A 21,621-nucleotide genomic window follows, 5' to 3' on the forward strand; every position below is an offset into this window, starting at 1 on the left:
CAACAAACAGTTATTACAAACTTGTCATATGTCTGGTCCTTGGGAAAACAAACCAGACAAACTCTGCTTTCCAGTATTGTAGTATTTAGAGGAGGACAGACCTGAGAATAGATAAGTTCATTCCTTTGGGGGAAATGTCTAACAGTCCCTAAGGCAGTTAAGGGAAACCTTTACAGATAAGAAAATGATTACATTGAATCTTTACAAAAATTTTTTTGCCATCCGTTATGCAGGAAAAATGTTGGATCTTGAAAGTGGAGTAAGAATAAATGTGGCAGAAGAAAATGGAGAAGAATGTTTATGTCAGAGAGATGGAACATAGGCAGAAGCTCAAGGAGATGGAGGACATTGTAAATCTTAGAATATGGGAGGATGTGCATAGGCGATATGCAAATACTATGCCACTTTTCATCAGGGATTTGAGCATCCTTGGATTCTGCCATCCTTGGAAGTTTCTGGAACCAATTCCCATGCATACTGAGGGATAACCTTGTATGTGGATATATACATATATAGATGTATATATTTAGGTCTTTAAGTGTGTGTGTATATAGTTATATATGTATGTATAAAGTAGAGCCAATGAATGAGAATGGTAACCACCATATTAAGGATGGAGTTTTATCAGGATACAGGATGAGAAATAAGACAAGGGAAAGGTACATTAGGGGAATTCCATTCTACTTTTAAGGTAAGCATTCAATACACAAGCTTAATATTATTTTGTACCATCTGTAGATATAAATAATTCCATAATAACATAAATAGTAACAGAAAATGGGGAGCCACTGTAATTGAAGCAGGGTGGCAGGAAATGGAGCACTGCCTTGGGGTCCTCATTTAACCCAACCCACCCACTGTAGCCCTGAGATGTAGATTTTACAAACACTTAACTAGAACATATTTACATTTTTATTCTACTTTAGCATCCTGTGTCCTCACTGTCTTAATTTTTTTTTAAAGGCATAAGCTGCAGGAATCTTGGTTATCTTTCCACTGCACTCTCATTGTTCCTCAGCCCTCAGATGGCATATTGTGTGAGCAGACACCCCCATAGAAGCAGAGGCGGCCTTCTAGGTAATAGAATACAGTGACTGTGGAAAAGACTCCCTTTTCCCTAAATGAGGACTTTAGTTCTACCTCTGAATCTGTCAGTTGCTAAGCATGTAGATTTCTTATATATAAAATGAGGAGATTAGATCACATTTCTTCAAATTCAATATTCCTTTTATGCTTCTTTCTGAAAAAAAAATGTATGAATTTGCAGCAGGGTATTCTGAGATCACAATAGAGAAGACAAGACAGAAACTTTGAGAGCCTTGGTTGGGAAGAATGACCTGGCTACAGAGCAGCACCCAAGCAGGGATGGTCAATAATCACATCCATTTTCAATCTGGTCGGATATACTCAAGTCTAGTCCAAGATTCTGTTGGTATCTGAAGAAAAACTGGAGGAGTTTCTAGGCTGTTGAAACTCTTGCAGTCAGTAAAGTAGAGGATTTTGCTTCTGGAATGTTGAGTTGTCCTTATTGAAGCAACCTAATTCATATTTTCAAGTAAATGGAGTTGATACAGGATAAGCAGTTTGGTAGAGCCCCAGGCTCCCATAGGGGCATAAATTCAGAACAAAGCTTTATAGGAACCAGGAGAAAAGCGTGGAAGCTTAATCATATGAAGTAAGCTCCTGTGTATTCCATGAAGGGTGGAATAAAACAGCAAGTTTAATGTATACGTCCCAGCACTCACCAAGGTACTCTAGTCTTGCTTTACTCACTGGGAAATACGGGGTTTTAATATACAGGCAGGGTGGGTTCCCGTGAGACTGGGGACAAAGTATACCTAGGTGTAGACTCTAGGCCTGTAGTTCTAAATTTTACTTCACCTACAAATCATCCAGAAGGCTTTTTAAACATATATTTTCAGAAATTAAATTTTGGTTTGCTTTGGGGTAAGAGAATGGAGCTCAAGCCTAAAGCTGGGAATTGAGAGCCAACATTCTTAGAGAAGAGAATCACAGAGAAAGTTGCTGTAAAATCTATGTACATACTCCACTCAAATTGTTGGCTGCTTTCTAAGCTATGGATATATAAGGTGAGAGTCAAAAATATATAGAAGGAAATAACAGATAGTAGGCTACAACGGAGATCAGAGCGTTTACTAGTCACCTATGCTGGAGAGACTGAGTCTGGGGTACTAAGAGTTTTCAAGTTAGAGAAGCCCTTATAAACTCTATGAACTTTTCTTTCACACCCCAGAACTCTTGCCACAGAAGTTCTACATCTAAGGATTAAGAACAAGCGTTTAGGAATAAGGAGTATGGCCTGGGAGGAAGAACAACTTTGAAACAAACCAGCCCTAATTACTGTCCAGCTAAAATCCATGCTACAACACAATGATCTATTGTATTGTGTGTGCGCACCTCTTTAAAGGAAGACTTTTTTTATATAATACTCTTTGTTATATTAAAAGAAATGGGAATCTTGATTAAAAAGGCACTTGATCAGAACCAAGAGAAACAATAGACACTAGAAACAAACCTACAATTGATTGAATTGTTAGAGTTGCCAGGCAGAAACTCTTAAAAGAAAAACAAAAGCTATAATTAATATATTCAAGATTATAGAGAAAAAAAGATTGAGAATTTTCAGCACTGTGGCAGCCAAGGAAATGGAATGCTTAGATCACCTTTCAAGAAACAACTTGCTCTGAGAGATGTAGTTAGCAGACAACCACGAAAGAAAATATGGATAGATTAGACTCTAGCAATTTTAAGAACTTAATTAGAAACATCATTAAGATATTAAAAGTTAAGCCACTTTCTAGTAGATGATATTTGTCATACATATATCTGACAAAGTGCTCATATCCACTACATATAAATGACTATTACAAATGCATGAGAAAAAGACAACTCAATTAAAAAACATGAGCAAAACACTTGAATGGGCACTTCACAAAAGAGGATATCTAACTGGCCAAAAAGTATAGGTGCTCAACATTATTTGTTATTAGAGATATGCAAATTAAAATCACAATGAGATAACTCTTCACACCGAGTTTTGGCAAGGATGTGGAACATCCAGAACTCATATATAGGTGGGGGTATAAATTGAAAAAACTAGCAGAGTCTATTAAAGCCAAACATATGCCTAATCCATGACCCTGTGATTCCACTCCTAAGTATATATGCAAGAAAAATAAATGCAGATGTCTGTCAAAAGACATGAACTTTACTTATAATAGGATTCCACAGTGGCTGAAGGAAAAGTTAAAATATAAGGGATTTCTGGAACTAAAAGGATAAATTAAATCAGAAGGAAAGCACATGCAATCATCGGTCCAAAGGATTCTGGAGTGATCACTCTATACATGGGATGATAGCTGAGGCATTCAACTGTGGACTGGAATGTGAAATATGTTAGGATGGGTCAGAAAGTTTTAAATGGTCATGTGCATTCTAGGCAGATTCAAAAAAAAAAAAAAGAGCACTGGCTGGGTGTGATGTCTTACGCCTGTAATCCCAGCACTTTGGGAGGCCGAGGCAAGTGGAACACTTGAGGTCAGGAGTTCGAGACAAGCCTGGCCAACACGGTGAAACCCTGTCTCTACTAAAAATACAAAAAATAGCTAGGCATGTTGGTGCGCGCCTGTAATCCCACCTACTCAGGAGGCTGAGGCAGGAGAATCGCTTGAACCTGGGAGGCAGAGGTTGTGGTAAGCCAAGATTGTGCCACTGCACTCCAGCCTGGGTGACAGAGTGAGATGCTATCTAAAAAAAAAAAAAAAAATATTGGGCAGGGGCTTCAACCAGAAATGATTTTGGAAGAGCTGGCCTTGACAATCTAATATCATGGTTTGCTCTGGGCGTCTAAAGGACTAAGCGCACAAAATATTAAGCACACAAAATATAGAGTCAGGTAACGATCACACAAAGAAAACATGGGAAAACACTAACAGCCAACTTTGCTTAACATTAGATTTTTACTATCTAATGCCATCTTTCACATGGGTGCTTTCTCATTCTATTGGGGGTATGCTTTATGTAAAAATTGTTAATAACTGCCATTCTGATATCACTTTGCTGTTCCCAAAAACAGTTGTCACATTAAAGCAGAAAATACTAGTTCAGAATATATGAGATTTTCCAGAAGTTACACAAAGTCTCATGATTCTATCATCAGGGTTTCTGAACCTCAGCACGTTTAACTCAGACTCTCCGTGTTCTATCCTGTAAAGAGAGGAGAAAAATCTCTGGCATTGTAAGACGGATATGGGCTTCCAATGAACTCGTTTAGCTCAATAAAGTCTGAAAACATATAGAGGATTTTTATGAAAGACCTAGCAGAATCCAGCTACTAAAGAGCATGTCTACATACGCACAAGCAAATGAGATGATATTAGGAACCATTTCAATTTTCTCATGACTGTGGGACAACTGTCCCTTATTCTTCAGCACAGTTAGGCTGACCTGCAGGGCTACCAGCGTAGAGAGGTATTAGATTGTCTCTGATGTAAATAGGAAAAGTTAACAAGGTATTGCTGTAGTTACACAGTGCTATCCCAAGCCATCCTGACTTTTCCCTTCCATGCCAACAGCAGCAGCACCACCTGGAGTCATCTTGGACTGTGGTGTCATCTTCGGATGCTGTGCTGGTTTGGATTTCTGGACTGCCTAACTCTTTACTTCTCTAAGAACAGCATCCTCCATGGGACAAATATCCTCACAGCCAACTGGACTTTGGATGGATACATGATCCAAAGTAGGCCAATTAAATGGGTTTTTGGGATTAGAACTGAGAGTCAGTCTGGTCAGGCTGATATGGATTCTTCAAAACGAGTAGACGAGCCTCAGAAGCTATTAGGTAAGACTAACAAATGATGCCTGCTCTACAGGATGGAGGGAGCAGCAGAAGCCTGTCTGTGGGGTCAGGGAGGCAGAAACAATAGACGGAGGTGTCACCATGACAGTTTTATAGTTAGTCCCCAGTCCTAGCTCCTAGGCAGCCAGTCTGCATTCCTGAGTTCTGAGAGAAAACCCTGTTTCCTTTCAACAAATTCCCATTTCATAGTCAGCTAGCTAGCTGGTTTCTGTTACTTGCATATAAAGAATCTTGACTATGATTCCCAAGATATATTTTCCTAAATGTTAAAATACGAGATAGGTAATGGTAATAGTAAAACACTGCTTTTTCTGTGAATCTTCACATAGTTTCACATTCTTTTATAAGAAAAACTGATTTAAGTTTCAATGACTCGTATGTATTTTTGCAGAACTTGCCTTTGAAATATGAAGACTACCTGTTCTGTTTTTACTGTTATTTCTGCTTCCCTTTTAAACAAGCACAAATACTTTTTATTTTACTTTATAAATGGCATCAGAGGCAAAGCTAATGCTTCCATCCCTACTCTGGAAGCCCACGTTGGGCTGACTCAACTGATATTTTTCTAAAACTCGTTAAAATGTTGGTTAAAATGTTTTTAAAAGGGAAACAAAAAAGCAAAGAAAAATTTATTATAATTCTTGAAGGATTGTTCCACTCTTTTCCTCTAGTTTCATGAAAATAACATTTTCAAAATAAAAAATGTTCAGCCTGGAGTTTTGTTTTTGTTTTTCGTAATTACTAATTTATTTATAGATTGAACAAGAATTTATCATTTTATTTTTTTAATTTTTTTATTGTGAATTAATAAATTATAGTTGTATGTATGGGGGTAAATGTACTACAAGGTAAAATAATTAAATCAAAGTAATTAATAAATCCATCAACTCAAACACTTATTATTTTAGTGACCCCATTTGAAGTTCATTCTGTTAGCAATTTTCAAATGTGCAATACAATATTATTTACTATAACAACCATGTTGGCTAATATATCTAAAAGAACAAAAAATATATTAAAGATTTTGTACCCTTTGACCACAATCTCCCCACTTCTTCAAACCCCAGCCTTTGTAACCACCACTCTACTCTCTGCTTCTTTGAGTTTGATTATTTTGTAATATTCTTCTGTAAGTAAGAACATGCAGTATTTGTCTTTCTGTGCCTGGCTTATTTCACTTAGCATAATGTTCCCTTATTCCTTCCATCCGTATTGTCACAAATCAAAAAATGTCTTTCTTCTTCGGGCTAATAGTACTCTATTTTGCATATATACCACATTTTCTTTATCCATTTATTTGTTGACGGATGCTTGGGTTAACTCCATAACTTGGCTATTGTCAGTATGAAACTACCTTATACATATTATGACAATGAGAAAATTATGATATTGAATAAGATCTGACCTAACTGATCCCATCTTGCCTTTAACCTCCAAACTGCCCTTGTTCATTACTAGGTGTAGGTCAAACTAACTATAGGAGGAATTTAGTTTATAGTTTAACTATGAAACAAGGATAATAACAACCCTTTCCTGAAACAAACCCCCTTCTTGCTTGGTGACTAGATCACCTTTGTAAAACTAACAAATTAGCCACGAGATTAAAATTATGGTTTAGGCATCATGCAGCCAGAGACCACAAGATTCCTTACCTCCCAATGCTATTATAAAACCTAAGATTGGTGTTCAAGATATTTTTCAGAACCTGCATTCTGAAGGACCAGCTAGCACCATGTAGACCACTAATCTGACTCAACAGTTATGTGCTTCCACCCAGGTACAGAAGACAGCAAAAATCATCCTCTTCGACTCCCTGTGATTTCATTTCCAACCCAACCAGTCAGTACTTCATACTCCCTAGCCCACTACCCACCAAATTATTCTTAAAAATCTCCACTCTCCGAATTTTCAGGAAGATTGATTCAAGTAATAAAACTCCAGCCTCCTGTTTAGCCAACTCTGTGTGCATTAAGCTCTTTTTCTATTGCAATTCTCCTGTCTTGATAAATTAACTGTATCTGGGCAGCAGTCACGAAGAACCCATTGGGCAGTTACAAGTAGTGCTTGCAATGTCCATGAGAGAGCAGACATCTCTTCTACGTACTGATTTCCAGTCTTTTGTTTAAATATCCAGAGGTGAGATTGCTGGATTGCAGGATAATTTCATTTTTAGTTTTTAAGGAACCTCATACAGTTTTCCATAATGGCAGAACTACTTTACATTTCCATCGACAACGTGCAGAAATTTCCTTTTACCACATTCTCATCAACAAGTATCTTTCATCTTTTTAAGATAGGGTACACATTTTTGTATTCTTTTAATTATGGTACAGTGGAATATTTCCTAAGGTATCTCTATTACTCTGTATCCTTTAAAAAGTATGAATACCAAAATTAGACACAATATTTAAATGCACCATGAACCCTGACAAGCCTTCAGGGCAGTAGGAATCAACAAATCAACATGATTGAAACATCACAATTTATAATTTTTTCCCACAATAAAGGAAACAATTGACAGAGTGGAATGACCAAGAATTTCTAGAAGGATGGTGCTACTTGGTGAGTAATTTCCATTTAGTTAATTTAGCTAAAGAACTGCATTCTTTGCATACTTTCCAGAGTTCTCTGCTAACCATTTGTAAAAGTTCTTGTTTTGAACTCCATGAAGTCTCTCATGCCAGCAACTTTCCTACCTAGTAGCCAGGTTGGTTGAGTCATGTAACTTCTGGCATGAGCTGTCAGGGTTCCACACTGCCTTAAGCTGAGCACAGAGATGTGAGCTCATTTAAAATGTTTGTTACATTTCATGATTTTAATTCATTTCCTGCTTCTGTGAGGTTACCAGGCTATTTGTTGAAATATAAAAGTACACAGGGGCCTTCCAATGATTAAGTAATTTAACATTTTTTGTTTAAAAAATAAAAACCTCAAAAAGTTTCCCAGTTACACACTAGTCAAAAAAAGAACATTCACGTTGGGTGCAAATAACTCTCAGCTCCTGCTGACAGTACTTAAGCAAAATGCAGAATTTCTAAAAAAAAAAAAAAAAGCTTTCAAAGGACTTGGGTTAGGGGAGCAGTAGAAGACTCCTTGAATAAAATTCCTTTTATGAAAACTAAAAGTCAAGTCAAAACAAACACAAAAAGCCGTTGATTTCACTCAGTGTTTTTTATATGTCTTTAACACCTGCTACTGGAGCCCTGGAATTATAGACTAAGCAGCCATGCCAGTTAAAGATCATTCCAGATCAGCTCTCTAGCCCCCTCTTTTTATTATAAAATGTGTATTTTTTTAGAGTTGTATAAGGAAGCAAATAAAATAATACTTCATAATTTCACTATATAAGAATAAGAAGCTTTCTTAAAAGTAACAATGAAATTAGTAAAATATGTACATGGTTAGAAAATGCAAACATTTCACAGTAAAGTACAAAGTAGAAAAACTTCCAAACCATTTCCATCCTTGTTTTCCAACAGTAACACTGTAAGCAATTTTGATGAATATACAGCATGGGAATTACAGTTATCAATACTGAATTCTACACTTGAAAAAAGCAACACTATACAAATACAGTTAATTCATGTATGAATGTGCTTATAGGGACAAAAATATATCTTTTTTTAAAAAAAAGCAAAGAGCACCTTTTAAAATTTAATAATATATCTGGGAAATCTTTCCATTCATAAACCATTTTAATTATTTTACCTTGAAAACATGCATATTAGATCTAGTCACCAATAATTTGTTTTCTCGTTCTTTTTCTTTCTCCTAGAAATCTCCTGCCAATTCCCACATTTATTTTTCAAGATAAGATTTTGGTATTATTTTGTCAAGTCTATATATCTCTCACACTCAAAATAGGTATATGTGTCTGCATGTAATATTTCTATACTGTGTGATATATAGATATGTGTATATATATCACAAAAATATGTGAATTTGAATTGCATTTAATTTACATTTAAAATAATATTGGTGCTTCTAATGTCATTGGTGAGTGCTATTTTATTTTTTCTGGTCTAAGTTTGGGACATATTATTATATTTTTTTTATTTCACTGCAAAACCTTTTAGGACAATGCTGAATAGAACTACTCATGAACATCTTCAACTGGTTGCAAAGTTACGGAGAAATAGTTTAGTATTTATTTCCACAATGAATGTGATATTCGCTAAAGGTTTTGGGTAGATATGCTTTATTAGATTGAAGAAGCTCCTTTCTATTTCTAGTTTGCTCATTTTTAATATGAATCTCTATTGAGATAGCAGTATGGTATTTTTCTTCATTCTGTTAATGTAAGGATCCACATTTATTGATTTTTGAATGTTAAACTAATCTTTCAAAGTTTCCTCATATAAATCAAATTGAGCATGATGTATTATCCATTATATATAGTATTGAATCTGATTTATTATAATGTTGTGTAGGATTTTTGCCTGTGTACATAAGAAATATTAGCTTGCAATTTTTCTTTTAATGTCCTTTTCGGATTTTACTATCAAGTCATGCAAACCTCAAAAATGAATGGGGCCATCTTATATCTTATCTCATTTTCTGGAAGAGTTTTCATAATATTTGTGTGATTTTTTCTTTAAATATTTGGAAAAAAATAGCCAGTGAAGCCACCTGTTTCAGGAATTTGTCAAAAAATTGTTAATTTCACATTCATTTTCTTTAATAGCATGGGAACATTGATTTGTTATTTCTTCTTTTTTCAGTTTTGAGCTGTGTTTTTCAAGTGATTTGTCCATTTCTTCTACATCACAAAATTTATTGTCATAAAGTTGCAGATAATCATGGTAGATTGCACTGTGTTTCCAGTTCTTTCAATACATGTGCTTGTCTTGGCCACCTAACTGAGCACAGCCTAATTAGTTGAGATCCAGCAGACCCACAGACATATGAAAGAAAATAAAGAAATATTAGTTTAAGCCACTGAGTTTTGAGATGGTTTTATAATAATCAATGAACCAAAAAAATTTTAATTAGCTTGCAATATACGTAATATGGCTAATTTGTGACTTCTCTTTTCTTGATAAGTCTTGCTAGAGATTTAACAAATTTATTAATCTTTAAAAAATATTTCTTTTTGCTATTGTGTGCTTGCATTGTCTTTAATTTTTGCTTATATTTATTATCACTTTCCATTTACTTTCTATGTATTTGATTTGCCACTTTTCCTAATTCAAATATCAATTCTCTTCTTTCTCTCGTAGAATCCTTATTATACATCTATTAGGCATTTTCATTTTGTCCCAGATGTGTCTATATGCTTTTTTCTTAACATTTCAACTTTTTATATATACTAGGCATACATGTTCTGGTTTGTTACATGGGTATATTACACCGAGATAGTGAGCATAGTACCCAACAGAGTTTTTCAACCCATTTCCCCTCCATTCCCCCTACTTCTAGTAGTGCACAGTGTCTATTGTTTCCATGTTTATGTCCATGTGTGCTCAATATTAAGCTCCCACTTATAGGTGAGAACATGTATAGTATTTGGTTTTCTGTTCCTGTGTTAGTTTGCTTAGAATTATAGCCTCCAGCTCCATCCATGTTGCTTCAGAGGACACTTTTTTCATTATTTTATATGGCTATGTAATATTCCATGGTGTATATGTTTCATGTTTCCTTGATCTAATCCACCATGCATGCTTTCTGCAGCCATGTCCTCAAGTTCACTAGTCCTTTCCCTACTCTTTATGATTCTTCATTATCTAACACATTCATCTAACCATCTAACACACTCTTAGTTTTAGTCTTGTTTTTATCAGTTCTCAAGTTTCCATTTGAAATTTTTGATGGATTCTGAGTCTCTCTTGCAGTTCTTCATCTTTTCTTCCATTTTCTTGACAGGTTAATCCAAATTATTTTAAATATACTATCTGAAAACTTCAATATCTAAACCATATATGCATCTGTTTCTATTTACTTCTGTTTTGTCTCCAGTTCGTTGTTCTGTATTTTAGCATATTTCATATTTTTTAGATGCTGGAATTAACAAGTAAAAACTATAGTGATTCCTTCAAAAATGCTTCGTTTTCTGTTGAATGGTAAATATAAGTCTAGTAAATCAACTTGAGCCTGTGAAAGTTTAGTTTTAGGTGTGGGTAGGAATAGGCTGTTTCAGTTTTTACTTTTTCTTAGGGTATGGCCCTTCTGAGGGCTCAAGAGAAAACTTGAATTGTTTACCAAACAGAATATTGGATATATCTGGGGGGCAGAATAATGGCCCCCCAAATATACCATTGCCCTAAGGAGCTATGAATACTTTAGGTTACACTGCAAGAGACAATTAAGTTTGTAGATGAAATTAAGTCTGTTAATAGGCGGACCTCAAGATGGAAAGATTATCTTAAATTATCTGGGTGAGCTATGTGAAACCACAGGGGTTCCAAGTGGAAGAGAGAAGCAGGAAACAGGGAACCACAGAGATGGAGAGAAGCATGAGAAAGATTCGACCGGATATGGATGGTTTTGAATAATACAGACAGCCTTTAGAAACTGGAAAATGCAGGAAGATGGATTTTTCCCTAGAGCCTCCAGTAAGAAATGCTGCCCCTCTGATAACTTGAGTTTAGTTCAGTGAAACCCATTTTAGACCTCTGACCTCCAGAACTAAAAGGTGATTTTTAATCTGTTACATCTCTACATTTGTGGTAATTTTTTACAGTAGCAGTGAGAAACTAAGATCCATTGCTATGGAGTACATTGTGTAGACTCTCTGCCCAAATTCCTGTTGGAAGTGTCACCCCCAATGTGACGGTACTTGGAGATGGAGCCTTTGGGAAGTAATGATGTTTACATGAGGCCATGAAGATAAGAACCTCATGATGGGATTAATGCCTTTATAAGAAGAGATGCCAGAGAGCTTACTCTCTCTCTCTTTCTCTTTGTCATGTAGGAACACAAAGAGAAGGCGGAAATCTTCAAGTCAGAAAGAGAGCTCACTGAAACCGGACCATGTTGGCAACCTGATCTTAGACTTCCAGCCTCTGAAACTGTGAGAAAGTAAATTTATGTTGTTCAAGCCACCTACTCTATGGTATTTTGCATGGCAGCCCAAGCCGACTAAGATACCATCATGTTAAATGGACTTAAATTCTCATTCCCTGTCATCAGACAGTTAGTACAATTTCTGCTTAGCTCTGTGGCTTTCCAAGTTTTGCTTTCTATTGCATTTCTTGGAGTCTTACCCTGTTAATATGCATATCTTAGGAGTCCATCTTTAGCTTAAAATAATTTTTTGTCTGATATAGTTGGTCTTCACTGTCCCATCCCTCCAGACCCTCCTATCCATGACTTCGTTCCTTAAAATTTGGATACTCTGACAGTCCGACCTATGTCTTACGTCTCCTCAGTCCAATCAGATTATTTTCAGCTTGGATTCCATTTCCCCTTGCTGTTGTGAACTAGAAAATACTCTCAGGGAAAAGATGGGAAAATGTGGAACTCATATCTTATGCTCTCCTACTTTTACAGTCTACCATTCATCCAGTTCTTATTTACTATGATTATTCACGAGAGCCTTCAAAAGTTGTTTTTTTCTATTATGTCCACATTTTGTAAAGGTATCATTAGGAATCTTGGTTTAATTCAAGCTACTTTTAGCCATAACTAAAAATGAACTCTATTCCAATTAAACTTAAAACATTAATCTTGTATTTTAAGTAGGTTATCTGCCTTGTCTGGATCTAGGAAAGATCATGTCGAGACCCTCCTCCCCAACCCAGAGATTGCCACAGAATGTCATATATTCTTCTAAAAGCTATTGCTTGAGAGTCTTTGTCTGCATAACAGAAAATAACCTTTGTTCTCATTGCATTTTCTCCCCTCAGCCTCCCAAGCTTGTTCCCACCTTCCCCCAGGAACCCCCAAAGCCTGTCTCTTTCTCTACAGTGTAACAACTTTAGGCCCTTCTTTGAATCCCGTGTTCTGTATGGCTCTTGTGCTCATAAGCACATACTAAATTTGCATGGCTTTCCTTCTGTTAATCTGTCCCTTGTCAATGTGTTTTATAGACTCAAATTATGAAACCTTCAGAAGGAGAGAAAGAAAAATTATCTTTGCCCCTATATATGTTGTTGTCTTTCTGAAATACTATGGATCTTTTAGTGACTTGAGAGAGTGGTAGCTAAAGTGGTCTCATAGCAATAAGGAACTATCCAGTGAATACTATGTAGAGCTTTTCCATACTTTTCTTGTTTCTGTATTTCATTCATTCAACAGATACTTGTTGCATGGTTTCCATTCTGTGCTGCCTTCTCTTCTGGACGATGGGGTTAGGATAGTGAATGAGAAGGTAAGTTATATGCTACAAAATTTAGCAAGATGGAAATTGTGTGTGTTATAAAGAAAAATAAATTGCAGATAAGGGGAGCCTAACAGAAAGCCAGTTTGCGTTAGCTGTTTACTTCACTAACAGATTTTCTTTATAGGTGTAAATTTATTTTATAAAAGGACAGCTTTTCAGAGCTAATTCTGTGTCTGCAGTTTCTGTGAATAACCATCTCAAAATATACCAAAGAAACGTACTTTGGGGTGATGTATTTTAATTTCCTACCCATATTTAGACCAGAATTAACTGGAAAAATATAATATATCCCTCCCTCTCACTATAAAATGTCAGGATTTATGTCAAACATAAATTAGAGACCCTAATCTCATATAATTGTGCAGTATATTGCATATTCCACTATGAGATAGTACTTTTTTTTAAATTTCTTTACCAACAAAATAGAAGAAATAAAATAATTAGTAAAAATAGAAATTTTATATTGTCTAGGAAACCAAATTTATTTACAATTAATCACTGTGGATGTGAAAGGAAGGTGGTTTTACATGACTTGAGAACAGGACAGGGTTAAATGTGCTACCTCTGGCATCAAAGACCTTGCCCATCTCTACTTCCACAACTTTTAGACTCCTAATTAACGTAGTTCCCATTGAACTAAGCTATTTACAGTTCCCATTGAACCCCTTTTGCTGTTATTTTTGTTATAGAAACCAGAAATTAAATTTATCCTAAAAATTATAAAATTATGAATAAATATCTTTCCGGATTTTATTTTGAAGTTTTTTAGAGTATATGTTGTAATTTGATACATTTATAGAATTTGTAAAGATCAAATCAATGTACTTGCTATATCACCTGAAATATTTATCTTTTTAATGCTAGCATCATTTGAATTTTCTCTTTTAGCTATTTTGAAATATAGATTATTGTAAATAATTGTCGTCCTACTGATCTATCAAACCATATATTTATACCCATTAATCAACTTCTCTTTATCCCTCTTATCCCCATCCTTCCCAGGTTCTGGTAACCAGCAATCTAATCTCTACCTTCATGAGATTCACTTTTTTTTTTTTTTAACTCCCGTATAAGAGTGAGAACATGTGACATTTGACTCTCTGTACTTGGTTTATTTCAGTTATCAAAATGACCTCCAGTTCTATTCATGTTGCTAAAAATGACAAAATTTCATTACTTTTTATGGCTAAATAATATCCCATTGTATATTATACCACATTTTCTTTATCCATTAATCTGTTAATGGGCACTTAAGTTGATTCATATTTTGGCTACTGTGAATAGTGCTACAATAAACATGTAAGTGCAAATGTCTTTTCGATATGTTGAAGTCCTTTCTTTGGAATATATCCTCAGTAGTGGAATTGCTAGATCATATGGTAGTTCTACTTTTAGTTTTTTTTGCAGAACTTCCATACTGTTCTCCATAGTGGTTTTACTAATTTACATTCCCACCAACTGTGTATGAGGATTCCCCTTTCTCTGCATCCTTACCAGCATCTGTTATTGACTGCGTTTTCGATAAGAGCCATTGTAATTGATGTGAGATGATATCTTATTGTAGTTTTAATTTACATTTCTCTGATTATTTTTATATACTTGTTGGTTATCTGTATTTCTTCTTTTGAGAAATATCTATTCAGATATTTTGCCCATTTTTAATTGGATTCCTTGAGATTTTTGCTGTTGAGTTGTTTGAGCTCCTTATATATTCTGGTTATTCATCTCTTGTCAGATGGATAGTTCACAAAAATTTTCTCCCATTCCGTGGATTTCTCTTCACTTTGTTGATTATTTTCTTTACTGTGCAGAAGCTTTCCACTTGATGTAATCCCACTTGTCTGTTGTTTGCTTTGGTTGGCTGTGCATTTGAAATCTTACACAAAAAAATCTTTGCCCAAAGCAAAGTCCTGGAGCATTTCCCCATTGTTTTCTTCCAGCAGTTTTCATAGGTTTAGGTCATAAACTTAAGTCTATGATTTGATTTTTGTGTATGGCAAGAGAGAGAGGCCTAATTTCATTCTTCGGTATATAGTGATTTAGTTTTCCCAGCACTATTTATTGAAGGCTGTCCCTTCCTCTTTGCATGCTCATGGCACCTTTCTTGAAGATAAGTTGGCCCTAAATGTGTGGACTTATATCTGGGCTCTCTATTCTGTTCCATTGGTTTATGTGTCTGTTTTTATGCCAATACCAGGCTGATCTGGTTACTGTAGCTTTGTAGTAAATGTTGAAGTCAGGTAGTGTGGTGCCTTCAGCTTTGTTAATTTTGCTCAGTATTACTTTGGCTATTCAGTGTCTTCTGTGGTTCCACATAAATTTTAGGATTTTAAAATTCTATTTCTGTGAAAAATGTCATTGGTATTTTTTATAAGGATTGCATTGAATCTGTAAATTATTTTGGGCACTATTGTCATTTTGACAATATTACTTCTTTTAATCCATGAGTATAAAATATCTTTCCATTTGTGTCCTTTTCAATTTTTTGTCATCATTAATTTATAGTTTTCTTTATATAAATATTTCACTTCTTTGGTTAAATTGATTCCTAGGTATTTTATATTCTTTGTAGCTATTGTAAGTGGGATTGCTTTCTCAATTTCTTTTTTCAGATTATTTACTATTGGTGTATAAAATGCTACTAATTTTTGTGTGTTGATTTTGTATCTTGCAACTTTGCTGAATTCTTTTATTAATTCTAACAGCTTTTTGGTGGAGTCTCTAGGTTTTTCTAAGTATAAGATTATGTCATCTGCAAATGAAGCTAGTTTGACTTCTTGCATTCCAACTTGAATGACCTTTATTTCTCTCTCTCTCCCTTCCTTCCTTCCTCTCTCTCTCCTTCTTTTCTCTTTTCTTTTCTTTCCCTTCCTTCCTTCTTCCCTCCCTCTCTCCTTCCTTTCTTTCTTCTCTTTCTTTCTCTTTCTTTCTTTTTCTTTCCCTTCCTTCCTTCCTTTCTTCTTTCCTTTCTTTCTTTCTTTCTCTCTTTCTTTTTCTTTCCCTTCCTTCCTTCCTTTCTTCTTTCCTTCCTTCCTTTCCTTCTTTCCTTCTTTCCTTCCTTCCTTCCTTCCTTCCTTTCTTCTTTCCTTCCTTCCTTTCCTTCTTCTTTCCTTCTTTCCTTTCTTTCTTTCTTTCTTTCTTTCTTTCTTTCTTTCTTTCTTTCTTTTTCTTTCTTTCTTTCTTTCTTTCTTTCCTTTTCTTTCCCCAAAGGGGTTATTTCTGCAGTGTCCAATGGTTGGATAGGGGTTTGTGACCAGAGGACCTGTGGGATGAACCTCCTAGAGCATGGTGCTGCTGTACAGCCACTCTGATTAAGCATCTCTTGTGGCCGAGTTACAAAGAAGAGTTTCCAGAGGTAAGATAGTAGTCTTGGTTCCCTCTTTTTTCTCTGCCTGTCCTCAGGGATGTTTCTCCCTTTGGGCACTTGTGATGTTTCCCGTGGGTTAAGGCAGAAACAGGGCTCTTACCATGGAATTAAAGGTGGTGGGAAAGCTGGTTGTCCACCTTGATTTCACTTTTTCTGGTGTAGAAACTGTCTACTTGGGGAAAAATTTTCCATGTGCTTGGTATCAGGCAGGATACCAGGGGCGATGTCATGGATGTGGAATTCCTACTCTCTTACTCTCTGCTCAGTTTTTTCACTTCTCTTTGGCCCTGGATACTGTCTCATCTTCGTATTGAGTTCTGGGACATTTCTGGTGACAATCTTGGAGCTGTATATTTGTTTTAGCTTTTCTGTGGCAGGGTGTGGGTAGTGAAGCCAGTTTGTTTCTATGCCACCATTTTGGAGCCAGAAGTCTAAATGTTTATTTTCTTGAAAGCAACCCGTGAGCAGAGATCTCAGTGCTCTAGATACTCCCTGGTTCCTACTTGGAGTATAGGATTAATTCTGCAGTTTGGTTCTCATGAAAAAATGATGGTCCCATGATTTCATCTTTCTTAGGACTTTTGCTTGATTGTAGTACAGGTTGACATTTTTACTATGTATTTCTTGAAGAAATTTTACTTACCTAAATATTTTGGATAACTCTTGGACTGGAGAGATTGCATATTGGAGATGTGAGAAATTCTGTTTTTTAATTATACTTAAAGTTTTAGGGTACATGTGCACAACGTGCAGGTTAGTTACATATGTATACATGTGTCATGTTGGTGTGCTGCACCCATTAACTCATCATTTAACATTAGGTATATCTCCTAATGCCATCCCTCCCCCCTCCCCCAACCCCACCACAGGCCCTGGTGTACGATGTTTGCCTTCCTGTGTCCATGTGTTCTCATTGTTCAATTCCCACCTATGAGTGAGAACATGTGGTGTTTGGTTTTTTGTCCTCGCGATACTTTGCTGAGAATGATGGTTTCCAGCTTCATCCATGTCCCTACAAAGGACATGAACTCATCGTTTTTATGGCTGCATAGTATTCCATGGTGTATATGTACCACATTTTCTTAATCCAATCTATCATCGTTGGACATTTGGATTGGTTCCAAGTCTTTGCTATTGTGAATAGTGCCACAATAAACATATGTGTGCATGTGTCTTTATAGCAGCATGTTTTATAATCCTTTGGGTATATATCCAGTAATGGGATGGCTGGGTCAAATGGTATTTCTAGTTCTAGATCCCTGAGGAATCGCCACACTAACTTCCACAATGGTTGAACTAGTTTACAGTCCCACCAACAGTGTAAAAGTGTTCCTATTTCTCCACATCCTCTCCAGCACCTGTTGTTTCCTGTCTTTTTAATTATCGCCGTTCTAACTGGTGTGAGATGGTATCTCATTGTGGTTTTGATTTGCATTTCTCTGATGGCCAGTGATGGTGAGCATTTTTTCATGTGTCTTTTGGCTGCATAAATGTCTCTTTGGAGAAGTGTCTGTTCATATTCTTTGCCCACTTTTTGATGGGGTTGTTTGTTTTTTTCTTGTAAATTTGTTTGAGTTCATTGTAGATTCTGAATATTAGCCTTTTGTCAGATGAGTAGATTGCAAAAATTTTCTCCCATTCTGTAGGTTGCCTGTTCACTCTGATGCAAAAATCACAAGCATCCTTATACACGAATAACAGACAAACAGAGAGCCAAATCATGAGTGAACTCCCATTCACAATTGCTTCAAAGAGAATAAAATATCTAGGAATCCAACTTACAAGGGATGTGAAGGACCTCTTCAAGGAGAACTACAAACCACTGCTCAATGAAATAAAAGAGGATACAAACAAATGGAAGAACATTCCATGCTCATGGATAGGAAGAATCAATATCGTGAAAATGACCATACTGCCCAAGGTAATTTATAGATTCAAAGCCATCCCCAACAAGCTACCAATTACTTTCTTCACAGAATTGGAAAATACTACTTTAAAGTTCATATGGAACCAAAAAAGAGCCCACATCACCAAGTCAATCCAAAGCCAAAAGAACAAAGCTGGAGGCATCACGCTACCTGACTTCAAATTATACTACAAGGGTACAGTAACCAAAACAACATGGTACTGGTACCAAAACAGAGATATAGATCAATGGAACAGAACAGAGCCCTCAGAAATAATGCTGTGTATCTACAAATATCTGATCTTTGACAAACCTGAGAAAAACAAGCAATGGGGAAAGGATTCCCTATTTAATAAATGGTGCTGGGAAAACTGGCTAGCCATATGTAGAAAGCTGAAACTGGATCCTTTCCTTACACCTTATACAAAAATTAATTCAAGATGGATTAAAGACTTAAATATTAGACCTAAAACCATAAAAACCCTAGAAGAAAACCTAGGCACTACCATTCAGGACATAGGCATGGGCAAGGACTTCATGTCTAAAATACCAAAAGCAATGGCAACAAAAGACAAAATTGACAAATGGGATCTAATTAAACTAAACAGCTTCCGCACAGCAAAAGAAACTACCATCAGAGATGTGAGAAATTCTTACTCTATTGCTTATACAATTTGAGAACCCCACCCCAACAAATTTTTTTATAAAAATATCATTGAAACTTGCAAATATGTTATAGTACATGTCCTGCGAGATTTCGAATGCATACATTTTTAATGAACTTTAAAAGCATTTTGAATTGGTGTAATTCTGGGTACTTCCATAGGATACTCCAGTAAGTTTTCATTCCCATTTCACATTCCTAGTTTTAAGTCATTTTTTTTTCTTCTAAATATTAAGCTTGTTTTGATTTCAGGGGCCACTTTGAGTAAGATTTGCAAATAACCTTTCCCACTCTGTAAGACCCCAAGCTAACTAAAGTGAAACAAAAATTCTAGAATTCAAAGCTGATATCTTTCAGAATCTAGGATGCACTTACACCGTTGTAGGTTTTTGAAAAGGAAAATGTTTCTCCATACAACTGAGGAAGGCCATAGGGAGAGGGAAGTGGGAGATCTGTTTCTAATTAAAAGCTTTCAGGCCATTAGTTATGGTAGAGACAGGTGAGAGAGAGTGAGGTATGGTGGTAAAAAACTAGAAAGACCTGAAATATAAAAGTAAAAGCTTGTAGTAGTTTTCTAACTAGAAACTAGAATTTTTTCTAATATGTTAGACATAAAATTCTATAAATGGCAATAAATAAAATGTTACTTTTGTGAACATAAATATGAACCATAAAAGAACACAAAAAAGGAGAAGTGGCATATATATGGCATTTGATATACATAAAACATATTAATGTTTTTTAATGAAAAGTTTTTTTGTATATTGAAACATGATACTGATATATATGCAAGTATATCCCTTACATCTAGTGAAAAACTTAAAAATAATACCAGTGAAACATAATTTAATTTTAAATATTACAGCAAGTTTTCAATAGCCTTTTTATAATTTGAACATTATTTGTACTCCAGAATATTATATATTTTACCATCAAAAGTAACAAACTGTCATTATATCCACTTTGAAACACCAGAGAAGATAGTTAATTCATTATCTATGATATTCAGATAATATCAAGTTATCTTTCTCTGCCAGTGAATCTCTTTCATTTAGTAGAAGAGACTGTAATTGTCCTTGGCACAGACAGGGAAAATACCCTGTGATGTTTTAAAAACATCAGTATACCACCCTTATTCTCCAAACCATAATTATAAAGGATGACTTTTACTATGAGAAAGCCATTTTCCCTTAGTAAAACAACTGCATGACTGTATTTACTTTGGAATAAGCTGCTCTAAATCTCAATACATATTCCCACAGTGTTTATCACAACCAAAAGAAACTCATTTACATTTCATTAAATATTCTTGTATTTCTATATTTTAAAATCTTAATTCTTTCAAGTACTCACTTTTATGTGGTCTGCAGCTTGTATTGTTCTTTCTTCATTTCAAATTCTTACTGAAATAAATTTGATATTTTTATTTATTTTCTCTTCTAGCTGGCCACAAGTAGTAATAAAAGAGTAATAAAAGTATTTCAATGTAAGCTTCATTACATTTCTATCAATTAGTATACATTATAATTAGTATCTAATGATTAATTAATTTAATGCATAAACAGTTTTTTTAGACATATACTACATATCAAACAGTTTGCTTGGTACTGGGTATACTTTTTTTTTTTTTTTTTTTTGAGACGGAGTCTCGCTCTGTCGCCCAGGCTGGAGTGCAGTGGCGTGATCTCTGCTCACTGCAAGCTCCGCCTCCCGGGTTCACACCATTCTCCTGCCTCAGACTCCCGAGTAGCTGGGACTACAGGCGCCCGCCACCACGCCCAGCTAATTTTTTGTATTTTTAGTAGAGACAGGGTTTCACCATGTTAGCCAGGATGGTCTTGATCTCCTGACCTCGTGATCCACCCGCCTCAGCGTTCCAAAGCGCTGGGATTACAGGTGTGAGCCACCGCGCCTGGCCCTACTTTTTTAAGGCATGGAGTTTGTAAGCTATTTGGAAACCTATGAAAAATATTTATTTATGTATGATACTTTATAAATTTATTCACATTGCCCTTTGGATGATATAAGATATGCAGTTAAAATTTCAAATAATGTAATGTTTTTCTTTGTTTTTACAAAAGCTTTAAAGTGAAAGAGGGGAAGATTAAATTATTTTAATTTGATATAAATAGCATTTTAATCTGTTATTTCCTATCAAGTCAAAACTTTTACCTTTTTCATATATTTCTAATTCTATTGTGTGGATATGAAGTGTTTTGTAGTTATTGATGACATGTCAGTAAATTTCATTTTTAAGTGAACACACATCCTCATCCAACACTTCTGAGTAATATTTCAATTTAGAATTAAAATAATAACTTCCTTATTAAATATCAGCAAAGCAGAACAATTTTAAACATCCACTATGTAGAAACCATGTCAAAAATAAGAATATAAAAATTTGTTGGGACATGGTGCCCTAGGGTCAGACATAAGTTTGGATTTTACCTTCACCACTTAGAAGCTTCTTAGTCTTGTTAGTTTT

General features: G+C 35.4%; 2 long non-coding RNA genes across 2 annotated transcripts in view; one reads left to right on the top strand and one right to left on the bottom strand.

The window, feature by feature from the left end:
* LOC134756684 (uncharacterized) overlaps positions 1–11,847 on the top strand; it is a 46,374-nt gene extending 34,527 nt beyond the window's left edge. The window contains exon 3 of the long non-coding RNA XR_010129713.1: positions 11,790–11,847. This is a non-coding gene — a long non-coding RNA (uncharacterized lncRNA). The remainder of the gene's footprint in view (positions 1–11,789) is intronic.
* Positions 1–21,621, bottom strand: part of LOC129532202 (uncharacterized) — a 55,188-nt gene that overhangs the window by 21,505 nt on the left and 12,062 nt on the right. The window contains exon 2 of the long non-coding RNA XR_008677843.2: positions 20,490–20,539. This is a non-coding gene — a long non-coding RNA (uncharacterized lncRNA). The remainder of the gene's footprint in view (positions 1–20,489; positions 20,540–21,621) is intronic.

Source organism: Gorilla gorilla, chromosome 11 (assembly GCF_029281585.2).
Source record: "Gorilla gorilla gorilla isolate KB3781 chromosome 11, NHGRI_mGorGor1-v2.1_pri, whole genome shotgun sequence".
Taxonomy (NCBI): Eukaryota; Metazoa; Chordata; class Mammalia; order Primates; family Hominidae; genus Gorilla; species Gorilla gorilla.